At 48.7% G+C, this 19,288-nt stretch overlaps 1 protein-coding gene across 5 annotated transcripts in view; it reads left to right on the top strand.

Moving 5' to 3' along the window:
- The window catches only part of LOC144951730 (cingulin-like protein 1), a 116,836-nt gene that overhangs the window by 73,786 nt on the left and 23,762 nt on the right, over positions 1-19,288 (top strand). The gene's annotated exons all lie outside the window — the stretch shown is intronic.

Raw genomic sequence — 19,288 nt, 5'->3', positions numbered from 1 at the left:
TTTCACACGTGTCATGTGTCTGTTGCAATGCACAGTTGCTCACAGAGTTAAGGTAAGTTATTGTTACGTTTGAACAGTAACTTCTACATGCAGTGATCATGCAAAGCAGTTTAATTACAGCCCTTTGTCAATGCTCTGCTGGATGAAATCCTCCACACGCCACGTCGGCCGTGGGGGTTGTTTGGCCATACTTCACCATGTTGGGTTTGTGGATTGATGGGGGGGGGGGGCAGGACCTGTGTGGTTATCACTCGCCCCACTGGTCTTAGCCATGGCTGGGAATTGAACTGAGGTCACCGGGGTCAGAGTGGTCTGTTCTTAACCATTGCACCCCCACCACCCCTCAATACGTTATAGGGAGGGCTTAGTTGTAGCCGGAACGGTCCAGGAAATTATTCCCACACACGGCACACCACATCCAGTATATCTCTTGCGATGGCTGTGACCAACTCGTCGTGTGCCTACTACTCCAGTCTGCCAGCGAACCCGAAAATATTCGGTTATTAATGAAGCCCTGTGTACGGGGGCCATATAATATTCATCTATCCAGAATAATATCGCATCAGTGTCATCAAAACATATTCGGATAGAACGAGTTGCCAACATCTCAAGCAGTTAGCCCCCTTGAAAGTCTTGGGAGACAGCCAGGGAGACTTTACTGAGGAAATATTTAACTCCGTGATCATTTAGTTACAACTTGCCCACGCAGTTGTGAAGAAGGATCCTGATGATTTGCAGATGTATTTGTGAAATGTATTAAATAATAACATTTGCAACTCAAGGGTGATACTGGACATCATGTCACTGAATGTGGCACCGTGGTGAAGGTGTGATAGGGTTCATCTGCCGTTGTTTGCACTTCTGTCACGATTGTATTCAGTAACTTAAACTGATAGCTCTTACCGATGAGTCGCCATAAAGAATTCCCATTTGCTGCAATGTCCTCGCTTGGTTTAACTTGATATTATTTGACGCCTGTGTGGTTGTTGCACGAGTGTGGTTCAAAGATAAACTCGGGTTGCCACAGTTGTGAGATGTTATCTGCCTCACCTGGCATGCAGGCAGCCGTGGGTTCGATCCTGTATATTTGAAGTTTGCACGTTCTGCCCGTGGTAGCATGGATTTTTCTCCGGATCCTCCGGGTGTTTCCCTCCACATTTTGACACGTGCATTGAGTATTTCTCTGCAGTAAATTTTTACGTGATAAGCCACTTTGTCGAGCTATCATATGTGACCAGGTTGCTTCTGAAAAAGAGCTGTAAAGCTCAGTAGGCCTTGCCTAGTAAAGTAAAAAAAAAAATCGTTAAAAATTGTTATCCTATGCTTTTGGTTCAAGGATATATGACACTAAAGTTTATTAAACTCACCCTGTTGGTTTGAATTTACAATGCGGACATATCTCCCACTGGTCAGGAAATGGCCTGGTGACAGAATCGTGAAATTCTTTAGAACAGGCGCATTGCCAATTCAGAGCATCTCCTTTCACATTCTCACCACGTTGTACCTACTCGCACCCACGTGACAACCTTGTGTGCCGCTCGGACACGCGTCCGCTTCAGAGACACGCGTCGCTGATCTTTACTACCCACCTCGTAAGAATTTTGCTATGAGAGTGGTGCACAAACACATTTAACGACACTGTGGCCTTAAAAGGAAAACAAGATCTAATAGGTGACATTTCAGGCAATGGTCCTTCTTCATAACAGATACATCCTGTAAATGTCAGTGCCCTTGGCTACTCTCCCGCAGCGCACGACACCCTGTTCGCTGCCATCTTGAAAACACCCAGAATGCTTTGGGCTGCTGTGCAGCGACGCCGCACAGCATATGCAGGATGTTGTCGTGCCCACTCCACCCACATTCAGCAGCCTCTTCTTCTCCTACTACTAGGGTTATCTAGAACTCAAAGTGGAAGTTAACCTTGAGCAATCCTCATACAGGGTGTTTTAAAAAGATGGACCCAATTTCAAAGCAGTATATTTCACGATGGCAACATGTTACAATTACACAAAAAGTTACAAACGGTTTAATGAGTTATCAAGTTTTACTAACCATTTTATGAATGCTATATGTGCCCTTCACCTGCTGTACAGACAACATCGAGACGATAGTTGAATTTGTCCCAAACACCTCTCAATGTGTCTTCTTCCACTGAAGTCACCGCTGCCGTGATTCTGTGTTTGAGGTCATCCAGATTGACGTATCCCCACAAGAAAAGTCGCAGGGTGTGATGAAACGCACACTGAACCGCAATTACGGATTCAGTCTTGCAGAACGCTAAACGCCCCTTGTGTTGCAGGGTCACCGTCTTGCGAATGATTGAGGCTAGGGGCTGTTTGTGCGCTGTGAGAGGCATCTAGCGGTAATTATTTGAAACTCTATACTCCTGCCTTTCAAGTGGTACGAGTTTCATTCATGGGCGATTCGTGGTTGCAGAGATATGGCGATTTCAAATCGGGTTATCTTTTTGAAACACCCTGTACATTGCTCTTGGAGGAAGGGTGTTTAATGCAGATGATGGCTCCATCTCTGCGTGATCTACCAATTCGTTGCCAGGCCCATTGAATTACAGCTGGGCATTGCCACATTTAGCCAATAATGATAATTATTCAGTGGTAGATTTCACATTTCCTCTTTGTTGATACTTTATGATTATTATTGTTGTTGTGTCTCCTCTATAAAACATAGGCACCCACCTGTTTGCAAATGAAACAGTTTCTTGCCATCATTGGTTTACCAGCAGCAATTATACATTCACCCAGGGGCTAGGGCAGGGGTCGGCAACCTACGGCTCCGGAGCCGCATGCGGCTCTTTACGGGCTGCTTCTTGACGATATGTACGTATGTACAGTATGTACTCAGATGCATTGCGGCTCTTGAAATACTGAATTTTGTACCGAATTGGAAAGAAATGGCTCTTCTTGTTATTTTGGTTGCCGACCCCTGGGCTAGGGGATGATCATCTGAATTGATCATTACTGACGGTATTAGTGTATCTGCATTACTTTTACTAATCGGGAGGAAATTGTGCAACAGCCCTGATTCCTGCTCACGACTAATAACAGTGGCGAACATTTGAACCGGTCCCCGGCCTCGCCTAGGTCGGCTCAGCCTTAAACGAATAGCCGGTCCAGCGTGTGAACATCAGCACTGGGGAGACAAAGGCGGCCATGCATGATGTTTTTCACCACCTCGTTACGTGTTGTGCCAGCCCTTCATAGGTGGTCACGAACAGCATGTGCCCCAACAGCATCTTAAGGCTTTGGGTGGGGGGGGCGGGGATCTCTGTGTGATGTATTGGGCAGTATTTAGTCACTTTTCTGTAAAAAAACATGGGTTCAGTTCCTCAGCGTGCATGGCGGTGTCGGTTTAGTATCTGACACTGGTCTGGAACCTTCCATTGCTTGAGTTGGCCTGCACCGAGCTGCTGCTTCGTGCATCGCAGCTGCTCGTACTCTGCACTGAGGCTGCAAAGATGATGTTTGCATTAAGACTGCTTCCGTGTCCTGCTAATCTTTTACAGGTGTTTAGTAACGGTATTTATAGCTTCACGTGCGTGTGTGTGTGTGTGTTACTTGAACATTCAAGCTGCGCCGATTCAAATGTTAGATTTGGGTAATGAGGACAAAACCTGCGGCTGCGTTAGAATTGCCACGTTGATGGTGCGGCGAATGTCCCCTATCGGTCTGGGTGCCGTGCGCCCAGAGGTCGCAGAGTCGCGCGTGACGCTCTCTCAGCCATCGCTGCCCTGCGGTGGAGAGCTGGCTGTGGCGTGGTTTCGGATTTTTTTTTACACCCATGGAGCGCTCTCTGCGTTGTCTCACAACACGTTGGGTGAGCGCCACGTTCAGTCCGTTTTATTTAAATGCTGGAATGTTTTTTATCAAAACATGTCACTTCAGCTGGGATAATGAATTCTTTTTTTACAATTAATGATTTTGTACTAAGTCGCTGGACACATGGTCACAGCCAATGATGCCGCCACACGTCGCGTTTGCTCTCATTGCGTCTGCTGGATCGGCAGCTGTTGCGCAATGGGCATCTCACGCGCAAGTCCCACACACCGGATCTCACCTCGTGCCCCGTCCGGCTATAGTTCTGCTACTCGGTCCCCCCAGTGCTGGCAGCCTTCCCTCCTCCACCCTGCACGTGTGTCAACTCTCACCGCAGCCGCCTCCTCCTCTTCCTCACTTGTCTTCGGTGTGTTCTTGCCTCGTTCTATTCCAGTTTTAGAAGTTGCTAACCCGCTCCTGCCGTGCAATTCCTGGCCCCAATCTGCGTTGCGCCTTTCCTCGCAAACACGAAACGCTTCCCTTCTCGTTGCTCTCGTTGGGTCCAGCTCTCTGCCCATGTGCAAATGCAGGTGTTGTCACGTTTCAGCTGACCGAGTGTCAAGCATTACCTGATGCCACGAGGATTTTAATGTCTGCTTTCGTGTACACTGTGTGCTTGAGCAATAAGTGCCCCTCATAGAAATATACCTGGTGCATTTTTGTGTTTGCGCCCGTTTCAAGCTTTAAAACAAAATGCAAATCTCTCAACTAAAGCAAAATTTGTTTTAATTCAAATAAAACCCACAGCTATGTGGTGATGCCATCTATGGGTTATTGTTCAAGTTTGTCCTATTATGGTGGTGGTATCGTAACACCACGTGGAGGTGATGGAGAGGAGTCTGTGGATTGCCCATCGGTGGAACGGTATCCCTTGTGAGACGTCCGCTTGCAGCGTGAGGTCTGCCTGTGGGAGGCGGTAGCCAGGAGTGTATCTGTGCACTCTCCGAGTGCTCTTCCCCGCCACGTGAATTTCCCCGAGCGCGCGCCATCGTCTTGCCAAATACTCTAGGTTGAGCAAAAATCCAAATCGGGACCATCCTACAAAGCAGTCTTGCAATTGAGTGAGATTGTAGTGCGTAAGTAAATACTTCTGGAAATTGACAGAACTAACCATGACTCACGATTGGGGTAGGTAAATGTATTAAAATGTTACTGAGAACAGCTTCCCTCTGATGTATTATGCCAAGTCTAATTGTGACCTCCAGGCCAGCCTGGTGATGAGGTCAAAGGTCTCAAAATTGGCATTTCAAGCCCCAGAATGGCATTCCTTCCCTGGTGCTCACAGACATAGCTGGAAGCCAATTGCTTTGTCCACATCTCACTCCATCACCGCTAATTGCCTCCAGCTCCATGGGTTTTGAACAACTATGGAGACTTATAGCCACTGTAGCTTGAGACTTTGTTGCAAGAAGACTGGGTAATAGGGGCAGGGCATTGGACATACAAGGGGGAAAGCTGTGATGTTTTGATGACAAATTATAGAGGCGAGAATTCAGTTATATCATGTTTGATGTCCCTATCCTTTATCACGACTGCAGGTTCAGTCTCAATGTCAATGGCTGTTGATTCAAGATGAGAAACAGAGTTGTCTCGCCTAGGAGGCTTAGAGGTCGGGTTAGTAAAAAGGGATCGTCCTGAAAAATTGGCCTTGTGCCAGGGCTATGGCTATTGTTTGTTCTTAGATTATGGGGAGGATTTAATGTGAGGGCCAGAGCTGTACGATTGAAAACTTTAATTAAAAATTCCCACGACGTCTTGGACACGTCTTCAGGAGGGCCTTGCTTGGTATGTATTGAGGCCCTGTTTGGTATGTATTGAGGCCTTGCTTGGTATGTATTGAGGCCTTGCTTGGTATGTATTGAGGCCTTGCTTAGTATGTATTGAGGCCTTGCTTGGCATGTATTGAGGCCTTGCTTGGTATGTTTTGAGGCCTTGCTTGGTATGTATTGAGGCCTTGCTTGGTATGTATTGAGGCCTTGCTTGGTATATATTGAGGCCTTGCTTGGTATGTATTGAGGCCTTGCTTGTTATGTATTGAGGCCTTGCTTGGTATGTATTGAGGCCTTGCTTAGTATGTATTGAGGCCTTGCTTGGTATGTATTGAGGCCTTGCTTGGTATGTATTGAAGCCTTGCTTGGTATGTATTGAGGCCTTGCTTGGTATATATTGAGGCCTTGCTTGGTATGTATTGAGGCCTTGCTTGGTATGTATTGAGGCCTTGCTTGGCATGTATTGAGGCCTTGCTTGGTATTTATTGAGGCCTTGCTTGGTATGTATTGAGGACTTGCTTTGATTCCACGAAATGGCTGAGAACCCACACAGGAGACAGGCGAACGCTCGGACAGCCCCAACATTCGGTTTGAAACCTGGATGCGTGGCCTCCTGCACACGTGCCTCCGAGGGAAAGAGTATTTTAGGCAGTGTGCAAGATTTAACCTTTATTTACGTTGGAAGTGCTCATGGAATATGAGCACTTCAACTTTAGGAGCCTTGCGCCTGGGTTTAATGTAAACACTGACGCACTTGGAATATTTATTCACTTGTTTTGAACAAGAACGCCCACTAACAGTTGGCGGGTCGTGAGTTCAAATTCTTGTTGGAAGTTGACTCGGCCAGTCCATCACACCTGTGGTTTTAGTAAATGAGTACCCACCTCTGTGGGTTGTCCGTAGTTGTTGAATAATGTATTTCCTGTCGTGAGAATGTGGTATTTCTATCGCTGACTCAAAACTGCCAATGGAGTTGAATATTACCCCATGCTTATTTTGTGAAGCGGGGTACATTTCGACTTTTGTGTAAAACCCAGGGGGAGGTTTCCCTTAGTTCAGTGTGATGTCTTCCAGTGTCTTAGTTCTGTGTGATATCCCAAAGTATTTTTGAGCACTGTGTAAGACAAAATGTGATGTTACCCGTTTACCTTTTTACTCAATAGTTACCGGTACTCAGTAGTTATTGGCGCTCAAACGTTAGCATTAGGGAACTCTTCATGTGCATATTTAAAAACTGGTAATCAGAAAATATTTTTTTCACGTGGTTCTCATCAGGCCCCATGGTGTTTGGTACAGTCTCCAAACCTTAGTAACTTTACCTCTCTTGCCTCTGTATGTGCTATGAAGAAGAGCCATTGCCTGAAACGTCACCGTGTATATTTTAAGGCCGCAGTGTTATGAACAGGTGTGTTTTGAGTACCTTTTTTTTTAAAGCAATGCCATGGTATTGTTTGCCAAGCAATACCCACTGCCCACGCGATATCCACACCACCAATAGGTGTCAAGCTAAGTTTCAGAATGTGTCACAATCTGGTCAAGGGATTGCCTGCGTATTCTGCGCCATGCTATCCAGCTTGAAAGGACAAGTGCGTGTCTAAACCCGCGATCGTGAGACGGCGTCACATCAGTGAAGAGCCCCAAGCCATTCCAAGCCACGGCGGTGGCAGCACAACTTCATTTCTGGAAGCTGTTTTGTTTGTGAAAACAGGTGTTTCATTCTCTTTGGTTTTGTCGGTAAAGTCACATAGGTAAAAAATTTAAATAAATTAAAGCACACCGCTTAAGCGGTGTGCTTTCACTAAGTTGTCCCCACCTGAAGAAGGACGCTTGTGTTGTGCCCGAAACGTCGTGATTTAAATTGTTTTAAAAAATGTACCCACGTGACTTTACCGAAAAAAACCAAAGAGTATGAATCCTTGCAGTCACGAAAACTTCAAATCTAGGTGTTTCACTCCTTCCGGTTTAGAGCGGTACTGCAATGACCTTGGGAAGTTGTCCAAGCCGGATGTCGTACGGAGATATATAAACAGAACACTCGTGTGCAGGAATCCTCCTGAGTTGCACGCTGCGTTTGAAGGAGGGTGATGCTCGGGATGCACATGTGAGGACGTTGGTGCCTGGAGAAAACTCGCATACCAGGACAGAACACGAAAACCCCACGTGGATCAAAGTGCCACGAAATGCACTGTGTGGTTCTCCAGATTCCTGCGTGATTCTCAGGTCTCTGAGTGATTATCAGGTCTCTGTGTGATCATCCAGGTCTCTGTGTGATTCTCAGGTCCCTGAGTGATCATCCAGGTCTCTGTGATTCTCCAGGTCTCTGTGTGATCATCCAGGTCTCTGTGTGATCATCCAGGTCTCTGTGATTCTCCAGGTCTCTGTGTGATCATCCAGGTCTCTGTGTGGTCATCCAGGTCTCTGTGTGATCATCCAGATCTCTGTGTGATCATCCGGGTCTCTGTGTGATCATCCAGGTCTCTGTGTGATCATCCAGGTCTCTGTGTGATCATCCAGGTCTCTGTGTGATCATCCGGGTCTCTGTGTGGTCATCCAGGTCTCTGTGTGATCATACAGGTCTCTGTGTGATCATCCAGGTCTCTGTGTGATCATCCAGGTCTCTGTGTGATCATCCAGGTCTCTGTGTGATCATCCAGGTCTCTGTGTGATCATCCAGGTCTCTGTGTGATCATCCAGGTCTCTGTGTGATCATCCAGGTCTCTGTGTGATCATCCAGGTCTCTGTGTGATCATCCAGGTCTCTGTGTGATCATCCGGGTCTCTGTGTGGTCCTCCAGGTCTTTGTGTGATTCTCCAGGTCTCTGCGTGATCATCCAGGTCCCTGTGTGATTCTCAGGTCTCTGTGTGATCATCCAGGTCCCTGTGTGATCATCCAGGTCTCTGTGTGATCATCCAGGTCTCTGTGTGATTCTCAGTTCTCTGTGTGATTCTCAGGTCCCTGTGTGATTCTCCAGGTCTCTGTGTGATCATCCAGGTCTCTGTGTGATTCTCAGGTCGTCTCTGTGTGATCATCCAGGTCTCTGTGATCCTCCAGGTCTCTGTGTGATCATCAGGTCACCTGGACAGTTGTTGCCCAAGAGAAGGGTTGTGGTGATCCGCATCCATCCCGAGCTGCATCCCCGCAAACGCAAGCGGAATAATCGGTGTGCAGTCGCCGTATTTTCCTGCTCAAACGAGCATTGGGCTGGGGGCTCTTGTTAGTTGGTGGCCCTGTGCCAGGTGGTTGGTGCAATTCCCTAAATAGGATGTCAACTTTTGACTTTACTCAATGCAACAGCTGCTTTAATAACGCCTGAAGGGCCATGGGTCGAGTCGCTCCCCGACCGGGACTTTAGCTCTTCGCCTGCGTGTCGAGCACCCTGGAGACATTTATCATTTTGCTCAATTGCCATTGAACGCACTAACTGTTAAAACAAACATGCTGCATATCCTGCCGTACCAACACGTGCGCACGTACGTCTTGGCGAGATGCCCGTGTAAGCGTCCTTCATGCGAGATTCATTCGTTGTCTCAGCCGTTTTATTTTAATGACTAAATGGATGGCTGGGTAACCACTGACGCAGTCGGCACACGATGGAAGGGTGAAATCCCACAACTGCCTGGTGCTCTCTGTACGGCGTTATAACGAAAGTATTCTGTCTACTGTTGAGCGACTGTCGGGCGTTCTCACACTCGTGCTGTCGAGCGAATGCTCCAAGACCCGATGACGACGTTGCTTTCCCGAGCACACCCGCTGTCGTGCCAGAGTCCTTACCCAAATCCCGAATTTTAAAATCACCCGAAAGTAAATTCAGTGGTACCTCGGTACGCGTCGTTAATTCATTCCAGAGGGTAGGACTTATACCGAAAATGACGTCTACAAACTAATTTTTCCCATAAGAAATAAAGGGAAAGGAAATGATCCGTTCCAGAGTATGATATGAGAAGAAATGATATTTTATATGGCATATTATACATTAATGGGGTTGTGTAAAATAATTTAGACACTAGTTATTACTAAAATGCATACATAAATCTCGTCAATAGTGATCCTAACAATTTTCTTTGTAGCTTGGCTTTTCTCACTAACCTTCTTTGGACCCATCTTGAATTAATTCGAAAAAAAATTCACGTTAAAATTACAAAAAACACGTGAAAATTCAGCGTTATAGCAAGGGTTGTGCACTGAACGAGATCTACAGGCAGACTGAGGAGCAGCGCGGGGGTACGCGGTGACTCATCCCGACCCATACAAGTTCTAGCAAACGTGTCGTATCCCAAGCAAGACGTCGTATCCCAAGACATTTTTTTCTCTTCAAAACACGACGTACCCCAAATTCGACGTATTTCAAAGCGGTCGTATACCGAGGTTCCACTGTATTGGGATAGTCATATGTGGGCTCACGCAACTACAGTTTTCTTGGTCTTTGTTTGCGAACGTCATATTGTATCTCAGTAGACTCCCATCTGGGTTACAGGCCATGCCTTGATTGAAAACACCACGTCCTATTTCATATTTCCCCAACCCCAAAGCCACTGTGCTTGCCATTGTCGGCACGCACTCGCGCATCCCCACTCGTGTGCCACCCCACGTTTTGCCGTCTGCCCAGGGGCAGGGTCTTGTGTGTGTGCGTGAGCGTATGTCCATCCCCACGACAAGATCCCACAGGAGCACATGGGAACGTCCAGCCAGGGCTTACGGCCCCGTGCTGTGTCTCCTTCGAGAACGGTATCACTCTTGTCGGCATGCCGTCAAATGTTGTTGTAGACGTTGACAGTCACGATGCCAGGATATTGCATTGAAGTGGGTCGGGGGGGTTGGTAAAATGTGATAAAAAAAAACATAATGGCGAAATGTCCTCATTAAAAGTTACATTTGTTATTCAGGAATGTTGGCAAAGTAAGGCGTGTGCCAGTTCCCATGTCAGCTCTGACTTGTTGAGGTTGCTTGCACCCTGCTCCAGCTTGGGAGCTTGTGGGTTTTTTTCACACGCACACGCAAGGCACACGCAAGGCACACGCAGACACACGCAAGGCACGCAAGGTACACGCAAGGCACACGCAGACGCACGCAAGGCACACACAAGGCACACGCAGGCACACGCGAATGGGATGTACAGTCGCCTACACGTTAACACGTACACACAACTCCTGCCAGCCTGGAGAGTCTGGCGTGCAGCACCACTCGGTGGTAGGGCCTAGCAGCACCACACAGTGGTAGGGCCGGCAGCACCGCTCAGTGGCACCTTCTTGCGACGCTTCAGACAGAGCAGCTGCCACTCGCTCTGCTTGCTTTAGGCAGAGGGTGACCTGTGGGACCTCCACGACGGGTTCACGTTCGTGTTGCCACTCGTGTTGCCACTCGTGCGTGTGCATGTGTGTGGGGAGTGGCAGTGTAGCCGTGAGCTCACTGTGCAACGAACCCTGCGATCCCATTTCCATTCCCGCCTCACCTAGGTTGACTCAGCCTTAAATCGTGCGGTGTGTAAACATCGCCACTAGGGAGGCAAAGGCGGCCGGGCTTAGTGCTGGTCACCCACCCCCTCGTGTGCCGTGTTGGCCTTCATAGGTGCTCGCTAACAGTACTTGCCCCAGCAGTCTGTTAAGGCTACATGCAGTGCCGGATTATCCTCGTAGCAAAAGTAGCTACATATGCTACGGACCCAGCACTTTCAAGGGCCCTGCGCTAAATGCTTTCACGCTATCAATTCCGGTTCAGTGAGTTTGCACTTGCTCTATTACTATAGTACTATACCGCCTTCAACTTTTATGAAGGACTGGGTGTTTAAGGTTAGCGATTTGTCGTATTAACTGGCTGTGTAGCAAGTGAAAAAATACAATTACTTTACTGTGCAGGTTAAAAAATATATATATTAATGTGTTTTTTTTTATTTAGGGCCCTTTTATAACATATGCTACAGGCCCCGCACTAGCTCTAATCCGGCACTGGCTATATGGGGTAACATTGTGTGTGTGGCCACCTTCAGAGGAGGCTCACAGGGGTCAGAGTGCAGTGTGCTGACCACCTAAACCCCACACGCTGGGGTGAACGTCACGCACATTTAGACGAAACAAAGGTCATACTCTTTGGTTCTTTCGGTAAAGTCACGTAGGTATAAAATGAAATAAATTAAATCACGACGTTTTGGGTGCAACACACCCCGGCATTTTCTGCTGTGCTTGAGTTTTGTAGCCTCCACTCCCCCTACCCCACACCCCCACTCTCCCTTTCTCTCCTCCCCCCCATTCTCTTGCCTATATGGCCTCTTGTTGCAGCAGCCCCCTTTAGCTCACTTCAGCAATTGTTTCTTGCTGTGGTTGTCCCACCTGATGATGGACGCTTGTGTTGCGCCCAAAACGTCGTGATTTAATTTATTTTATTTTATACCTACGTGACTTTACCGAAAGACCCAAAGAGTATGGATCCCTGCAGTCACGAAAACTTAAAATCTAGAAACAAAGTTCGCCCTTTACCCTCTCAGACTGGTCGGTTAAGATCCTGTTAGCGAGCGCCGGTTAGCGCCGGCATACCGTGCCAAGAGTGTGGCGTGGGCATCACCACGTCCGGCCGTTCTGTCTCCACGGTGCTCATGTGGACGCAGCATAAAATGTACCTTTGGGTCGACACACAAATGTGCGCCAAATATCCCCACATACACATACAACCCACACACATACAAACGGTGCAGTCGGATTTGTGATGGCTGAAGAGTCGGCTAATCTGTTCGTACCCCCTGTCAGGGTCTGTTGCATTTGGCCCCGTAATATTTGCTGGAAGTTCACTGTAATTAGTCAAAGCAAGCACCGACTAATTTTCAATCGGACCCAGTTAATATTTAAGGTTTGCCACCAACTTCACGTTCACCGATAGATAGATATACAGCAGGCTTGTACAGTTATCTATTGGGATATCATTCACAATAGCTGCTCATTCCATGACTAACCAACAGTGCGAGGTCATTGTGGAGAGTGGGACCTGTGCTGTGCTGCTGGCCTGGCTGGGTGGGTGGAGGCTGGATGAGGGAATGAGTGGAATGTATGCAGGGCCGTAGAGATAGGAATGTGTGCGAGATAACCATCCCGGGCTGAAGGTTGTCCCGAGGTTACATCGTGGGAGCTGTCTGAGAGTGTGCAGGGCCGAGCGAACGCGGCTGGCGCGTAACCAAAGCTGAGAATTCTTCTTGTGGGAGTTCACCCAGGATCTGTGACACGGAGATGTTTGTCGGCTTTAGCTTGCGGTTTACTTTTTAAGTGGCCGTGTATAACGGTGAATAACTTGTATAGCGAGATAATGTTGAAAAAAACACGGCAGAAAGAGGCGTGGTCTCAAGGTCCTGACGTGTAGCGCAGGCTCGAGAACGAGAGTTGGCAACCCTCTGAGGCCGAGGAACAGAAACCAACTCGGCGTAAACTGTCCATGAGACGAGGCGACTGGGTTTCTTGCGAATTTGAAAAGCAAAACAGAGTGATGTTACTCTTAGAATTATCTACTTTCCCTGCTTAATTTGCCCGTCTCATTGTGGAAATAATAATAATAAGACACTAAATTCAGCACAACTTATTTGTAGGTAGCAATACAATAAATGTATTCATCTAATCGTGTAATAAGAATTTCCACTTGTAATGACTCAGAGGTGAGAGAAGGAACCACAGATGAGCGGGAAGGCAGCTCACGCAGTGACCCTGCGCCAAATTCCCCCCCCCCCTGCCCAAGCTCTGCGGTTCTCTATATATCAAGGAGTTATCAGCCACTTAATGAGCATGTACATGTGGGAGGAAGCCGGTGCACCCCGAGAGAACCCACGCGGGCGAGGGGGCAACACCCTCGCCTCGGGGTCGGCAACCAAAATAACAAGAAGGGCCTTGTTTTTTTCATTCAGTAAAAAAAACTCTACTTCAAGAGCCGCAATACACGTGAATGCATACATACGTAAATAACGTCACCAAGCTCTGAAGCCCCGAAAGTTGCCGACCGCTGCTCTGTCCCATATAGAAAGGACAGATGGAGTCCACATTGTTGCTGTACCGCCATCTCCTGGCGAGCCAGGATGTTGTTTGGCTCCTGAACGCCCACGGGAAGGGATCTTCACAACACTTGTGTGGTCCGCCAACCCTTCCTTCCACAGTGCTGGCGTACATGCCACTTGCGTAGCCACCGCCGCACAGATAAAGGGCGGTGGTTGCAGTGTAGATGAGTGCATTTTTGAATGTGTGTTGCGTGTATGCGAATCTGTTCGTAAACTTCACTGTAAAGTGAGCGAATGTTCGTGACAACATTGTGGTTTCTCACTGGCTGGGATGCAGCCACACAAACTTCTCTGTATTGCCCATTCAACAGCTTTAAACCTCGATCTCCTGAGAATTACTCGAACAAAGACCGCCACTGCATTGCACGCTTTCAGATGAGCTTCTGCGGCCGTCTGGAACGCTCTTCCAACATTAGCAAGCCACTGGAGCTATGCACTTTTAAATTTAGATTGAAAACTAATTCATTTTGGACGTTTTTTTTGTGTTTCGTTGGTTGTCCTTCTCCCGCACCTCTGATTAGCACAGTTTGCTACGTACGGTGCGAAAGAAGTCCAACACAAACATACAGGCCACCATCACGCATTACCTCTCTCAGGGCAGATAGGAAGGTGTTGTGTGAAGCAGGATGGTAGCGAGTCCTGGGCCCCTGAGTCCCTGTGGACTTCACAATCGAGCGCTGAAGAGGAACGCGGCTCGCAGTGTAGAGGCGGCATTCATTGCTGGTTGTTAAGAGAGAAGACAAAGCGTTTCTGGATGTGACCTAGTCAGGGAAAAATCTGCTCCCTGCTGCCAAATAAACTTCCGTGCAGGTGTCGTGTGACTCAGAGACACTGAGAGTATTTTATTAAAACGGCCTGAACAGTTCACATTTTAGTAACTACGGTTCCCAGTCAGGGCAGCTGGTAGACTGCCTGACTGGCGACGCCGAGACGGTGAAGATGGAGACGACGGCGAAGACTCCAGCAGCACGACGGGGGCCCCACTCAAAACGACAGCCCCGAGGTCCCCTCCCGGGGCCCCTCTTATACTGTCAGCGTGGCCTGGCTCCGTCCCCGGCCACGTCCCCTTTCTGGAACTTACTAACGGGTTCTCGATGTGCCCCTTCCGTGACCTTTCCCCTACATCCCTCTCTGGTCTATCACGTGACCTGCTGTCAGTCGGGGCTGCTGTGAGCTGCATATCCCCTTCCCTGCCAGCAGCCAGCGCTATGCTGCTACGTGACCGATTCTATGTCACTACACAGGGAATGCCCTGAGCCAGCCAGGCGCTGGATCCGAAGACTGAAGCGCTAAGCATTGTGAATTTAAACTGTGGGCAAAGCTCGGCTGTTGGGGTCAGAGGCGAGGAGCTGCTTATTCACCCTCACAACTCAATTGAAATCGATGCACGCCGGATCCTTTGGCAAGGGTTCCCCCTCGGCAGCGGATCCGCATGCGCTAAGGGAGCCCTCGCTTGTCCAGCGCTGGAGGCGCAGCTTTACTCTCGCTTTACCCCCTCTGGTGGGAGACGGTGTTGGTGGTGGTGATATGGGTAGTGATAGTAGTGTGATGATGGTAGTGACGGTGGTGATGACGGTGGTGATGATGGTGGTGTTTATGGTCATGATGGTGTTGATGGTCGTGATGGTGGTGGTGATATAGGTAGTGGTGGTAGTGTGATGATGGTCGTGACGGTGGTAGTGACGGTGGTGATGACGGTGGTGGTGTTGATGGTCGTGATGGTGGTGGTGATACGGGTAGTGATGGTAGTGTGATGATGGTCGTGATGGTGGTAGTGACGGTGGTGGTGATGGTGGTGTTGATGGTGGTGTTGATGGTGGTGTTGATGGTGGTGATGATGGTGGTGTTGATGGTGGTGTTGATGGTCGTGATGGTGTTGGTGGTGGTGACGGTGGTGGTGGTGATGGTGGTGGTGTTGATGGTCGTGTTGGTGGTGGTGAGGGTGGGTGACGGTGGTGACGGTGGTGGTGATGATGGTGGTGTCGATGGTGGTGTCGATGGTGGTGGTGGTGGTGATGGTGGTGGTGATGGTGGTGGTGATCGTCGTAGGGTTGTGTGGGGAACATATCTGCGAGTGTAACAGCAAGCGTGCCATGACACAAGTTTCTCATTTTAACGCCTTTTACATAATTGCTGACGTTTATAGTACAAAGACAATTATTATGCTTTGTTCAGGCGACATTAGCAATGCTGCTTAACACGGATTGAGAAGAGTCTTGCAGGCAACATGTTTCCTCAAGTGACCTGGCAGGACCCCATTTCACACCAGTTGCCCTTCGTCGATGTTGGAACGAGATTCAGACCCTCATGTTAATTTGGATGGGGTAGAAACCCTGCTGATACTGGTAGGAACCTCCTGGTTACACCAGCCCACAGGGGAGTATTGTGTCCATCGTTCAGGGAGGGGCTGGGTGGGGAGGGTGGGCTGGGTGGGGAGGGGCTGGTCACCCCGTGGTGCCCTTATAAAACTCAACGTTTAACCTACTCACGCCGGCTTGTGCCCGCCCTCACAGTCGGGCATATTTGCGGAATACACCACGCCGCCGTTGACCCTGGCCATTGACCGAGCAACCCAACGTTCCTACCAGCTCCCTCCGCAGGAATGTGTTATTAACAGTTTTCCAGGGCTGACGATTGCAGCTGTAGAACACGGCTGATAAAGGACATCGGTTTAATTTCAATCGTCAAATTGTTTACCAAGATTAAGATCGTAAAGAGAGAGCAACGACCTTGTCAGAACTTGATCTCCGCACGGGCTCCGGTGTTCGTGCCGTTATCAGTCATCTTGTTTAGCTTGAGGCGGTTGCGGGCTGCTGATGGAAACGTGTCGCCGATGTGTGTGGTAATCCAGTCGGCGACCTTGAGTCAGATGCTTGGCTGAGGTGTGCACTCGGTTAAAGCCGCCTGTACTTGTGATTCATCAAAGCTGCTGAGCGCTTGCATTCATGGGTGTGTGGCCGTGTCGGTTTGCTGCTTGCCCTCCGGGCCTGCCTGTTCATCCCACCTCTCTCATCTTGTGTCTCCTTATAAATCCTAGGGAAGCGATGGATAACGAGAGGCTGAAATTGCATCACCAAAATCATTGCTAATGCTGCCTTTTCACCAAAAAAAATGTCACCAGCACTGCCCTCTTTACGAGCATGTGTTTTTCGGTTTCATATGGAGTCGGCAATGACGGTGAAGTTATTTTTAGCCTAATTTAGCACTGGATCCTTCTATAATGCATTCTTGTCAAATAATGTCTTATTTCCCAGTCATTTTCCTTTGTCCTCACAATGAAAGGTCACCCCTTCAGCCCCTCTGGAAAGGCTTTCCCGTGACCATCCGTAAATTGGACTCTCCCTCTTCTACCTCCATTCAAGAACAGACTCAGAAACATGACTCCTTGTAAAAAGGTGTCAGTTTTGTTGCCAGATAGAAGGGTAAAAAACCAATTATCAGACTCAGAATCTTTATTTAGACTGGAGGAATCCGATGAACTATAAAGCCCATTTCCCCAGATCTTCGGTATGTGCTGGTCAGCAGGTGAGGTGGGAGATAGTGGAGCACATTTTCGTTGGCGAGCGATGGAAACGCTGCCCAGCTCCCTGCTGTGAAGGTTTTATTCTGCAAAACTGCCACTGCTAACGTCCCACGAAGTCGCAATATTTCTATCGCCTCTAGGAATATGATGGGCCTGAGTCAACCCAGATATGATCTCGTCATCTCAATGAGGATACCTGTCAACCGGCCGTCGCATGCACTGCGCGTACAGTGAAGATCTGATATTTGGACAAGGGTGGTAAAGCTGCCACGCGGAGTCAGATGCACGATAACGTGTGCCTCTGGGCGCTACAGAGTCTGGCTGTAGATCTGCTTATCGACAGCGAGCTATAATACCTTGCCTGCTACCTTCCACGTGGGGCTGGGATGCGCCCTTATTTGACCCACCAGCCTCCTCGTCGGATTTTTGCCGACTATGGGTGAACCGAGATTGTTGTATCGAGTATACAACCCTGATACGATCGGTAATCTGTGCGAGCGGACAGTATTACTTGGCAGAATTTCTATGCCTAGGCAGTTAAATTTTCAACAGGAATTAAGATGGGCATCTGTTTCACATGCCTATCATCCAGCGCTGTGGAGGTGGGGGTTGGACCATCGGTCAAAATTCAAAAACTCATTTCGCGTGGGCGTTGAGGTGCCTTACCCTTGCTCTGCCAAGAGAGGACAGTACAGCAAACATGGGAACTCCACCTGTTCTGACTGTATGGGAAAGTGTTTCCCCCTCGCACGTGCGGTTTTTATCGGATTTCCTCCCACATGCAAACCCTAATTAGTTGGCCGATAGCACCTTAATGTATCGAGGACTACGGAGCTCTCTTAGTTGTTAGCACGGGCTCACCGCGTGGCGGCCTTCCAGCTTGTCTGCAGTTCCTCGTCGCCTCGAGTCGTTCGCTCTCTACGAGAGCGAGCGAATACCGAGCCGTGTGGTACCAGTTGAAGTTATCATTATTATTAAGCTTCCTGGCTAATGTGTTCCGGCAGAATTTGTTTACACGAGGGTAACGGCTCAACTGGCATAGACCTCGCCGAGTGTCATCACTTGGAACTCTTTCTCTCTAGCTGTAAACCTGTTCATTATGAACTTAAAGATTGTAAATTAGTGTCTGAGCCTCCTCTATGTGAACGTATCCCTCTTGCACTGTTACGTGTATGCTCTCTGCGTACGTAATGTATGAGAGTGAGTATGGGTTGAGTAGCAAACTCGGAAGTTTATCCATACTCACTCGAGCAATTGGCAGGGCCCATTCCTGCTGGCACATCGGTGCTCAATGTTCTACAACATATTAATTAAAAATTCCACTTGCTGTACTGCCACATCCACAATTTTCTCCACTGGACAACTACTGACCCGCTATGTGGGACTCATTTCTATCGGCGTCAGGGAGGTCATAGGCCTAGTTGACCCCTGACCAGAGCCAGACGCTGGTAGAGCAGCGCCCAGCCAGATGGACCGAGTGTGCGGACCACGAAAGTAAAAAAAAAAGGATTTCTCATTCACACAGTGAAGAAATAGAGAATATCGCCATGTTGGCAGAGTGGGCCATTATGCCTAAAATATCTCTGGGAGCAGCGGCACGCACCTCTATCCAGCACTTTGGAGGTGAGAGTCGGTGAATCTCATAAATGTGCGGAACTCCCAAACCCGCTGCGATGCGAGGCAGCCAGGAGATGGCAGTGCGGCAAGTGGATTATTGAATCTATCTGTGAAGGGCTTTGAGTGTTTTCCAATCATGTACGTGGGTTTGTGCAAGGTGCCCGGTTTTGCTCCCATGTACAGCCTCAGAGTGTCTGTGCTGGGAGTGTCGCTACAGCTCATCGATGTGGGATGGAATGTTTATGGAGTGTAAAATCTACAACTGCACTGCTGGTGGTTGCCGTGGTGATGGACTGCCTGGCGACCCCTGTACTGTGTGCATGCTGCTGTTGCCGTGGTGATGGACTGGCTGGTGACCCCTGTACTGTGTGTGTACTGCTGTTGCCATGGTGATAAACTGGCTGGTGACCCCTGTACTGCGTGTGTACTGCTGTTGCCGTGGCGATGGACTGGCTGGCTACTTCGTGCTCATCTGATTTGTGCTCTGGCACGCGGTGTTCGCAGTCGGGGAGACCCTCTGTGT

This window comes from Lampetra fluviatilis, chromosome 3, assembly GCF_964198595.1.
Source record: "Lampetra fluviatilis chromosome 3, kcLamFluv1.1, whole genome shotgun sequence".
Classification (NCBI taxonomy): domain Eukaryota; kingdom Metazoa; phylum Chordata; class Hyperoartia; order Petromyzontiformes; family Petromyzontidae; genus Lampetra; species Lampetra fluviatilis.
Note: the sequence above shows the minus strand (reverse complement) of the source record. Positions and strands in the feature narration are given on the sequence as shown.